At 49.7% G+C, this 1,739-nt stretch overlaps 1 non-coding gene across 1 annotated transcript; it reads right to left on the minus strand.

The window, feature by feature from the left end:
* Positions 1–1,326: 1,326 nt before the first annotated feature.
* Positions 1,327–1,445, minus strand: LOC119459812 (U5 spliceosomal RNA). The gene has a single exon (XR_005193813.1). It is a non-coding gene; the product is annotated as a U5 spliceosomal RNA (small nuclear RNA).
* Between the last annotated feature and the right edge of the window lie 294 nt (positions 1,446–1,739).

Here is a 1,739-nt window from a genome sequence, read left to right on the forward strand (position 1 = left end):
CGGCAGAAACGAGAGATATCACCATGTATGCCACAGTGGAAACATACTGGGCGGGAAGGGCGCCGTACGGTTGCACGGGGGCCTTCGCTGCCATCGAGGCGAGGTGGTCGCAGACAACGGCAGCAGGTGCAGATGGAACTGGTACCGAAGGCGGTGAAGCAAACTCGGCGTAAGAGAGTGCACAAACAGGCGTAGGGAACCGGGCACGTGTGACACTTGTCGTGGACGCCAGTTATTTAATGATCTCGTGCAAATTGGGAGGAGCAGTGCACAGAGACGCAATGACGGTATTGGCCGGAGCATGACCATGAAGCTACGCCCACACATTGATGCGGTTGAGCGCTCGCCATTCGTCGTTGTCCGGGAGGTGAGCGTCGCAGGAAGCGCGTGGAAGATGAAAGGAGCAGATCGTGGCAAGGCATTGGTATGTCCTGATGATGTCACTAACTCAAGTGGGCCTCTGAATAACAAGGGCGGTAAGGCAACGGAGTTGATGCCCTTCAGGATATGGCGGATACGTTCCACTTCAGACATGTAACTTTGAGCGCGATGGTAGAGAGCCAGAACGTTTTCAATGTAAGAGGTATAAGATTCCTAGGCTCCCTGGATGCGGGTAGCGAGCTTTTGTTTCGGTACTTCGGAGCGCCCAGCAGATGTGCCGAATATCTGACGCAGCTGCGCAGTAAATGCTGACCAATCAGGGAAGTCGCATTCATGGTTATATACCAAGTTTGGGCGACCTCCCTCAGGTAGAAGGCAACATTGCAGAGCTTGTGTGCTTCGTCCAAATGGTTGCAAGTGCTCACCCTGTCGTAGTGGTCAAGCCAGTCTTCCACGTCTTCGCCGGGAAGGCCAGAAAAAACCTGAGGGCCGCGTTGCGGTACGGTGACGGACCAAATAGGTCCAGCTGGCGGAGCCGTGGGGGTGGCAGTAGTGGATGCGTTGGTTCGTGCCATGACTGGTGTTGGCAAGCACAACCATCGACCAGAGCGAAGCTCCAGGGGTGATCGGTAGAGCAAGAGAACGGGGAAATCAACGCACGCTCCACCACTTGTACGACGATACCCGGGACGAAAGCAGAGCTCTTGTAATTTAGCACAGCGCGAGACAGCTAACGAGCACCAACCCGACAAAAGTATGATGATGAGTATTAGGATGGGTATATAGAGATGAATACGATGTTAAACTGCACAGTTAGTGCTCACTATATATATATATATATATATATATATATATGCTGTATGCCTTATTGTAAAGAAAGATGTGTCGTTTGCCTCCACTTGTTAACCTGGAGTTTTCTGTTAATGCAACGAAATTTTCTGACCAACGAGAGGCGTACAGCTTCGTTGCAAAATTCGCCTTTGGGCTCATTTATATGCCCCTCCCCACGGTAATCTTTAGTAAAAGGCGAAAAAATAGTGTGCCTAGATGAGATGTCTGGGCGATGGTCTCAATAACCGCAAATCCACAGCCCAGATGTATGAGGGTCATGCCTAAAAAGGCGGTATGGGCACCCTTTCATGCAATAAATCGTAGCGCATAAACAGCTTGTGGTTCTAAATCTAATGTTTTCTGACGTAAAATGCTCACAAGATACTTTCTATTTATTAGCAATTAGATTTTATCCTGTATACATATTGTTACGGGTTATTCTGTTATTGGGACACGACGTAACTAACGGTCTTGAGCGCCAGCCTAGGTTGTTGTTGTTGTTGCCTCAAAACATGGCTCGTACCCAC

This window comes from Dermacentor silvarum, chromosome 7, assembly GCF_013339745.2.
Source record: "Dermacentor silvarum isolate Dsil-2018 chromosome 7, BIME_Dsil_1.4, whole genome shotgun sequence".
NCBI lineage: Eukaryota > Metazoa > Arthropoda > Arachnida > Ixodida > Ixodidae > Dermacentor > Dermacentor silvarum.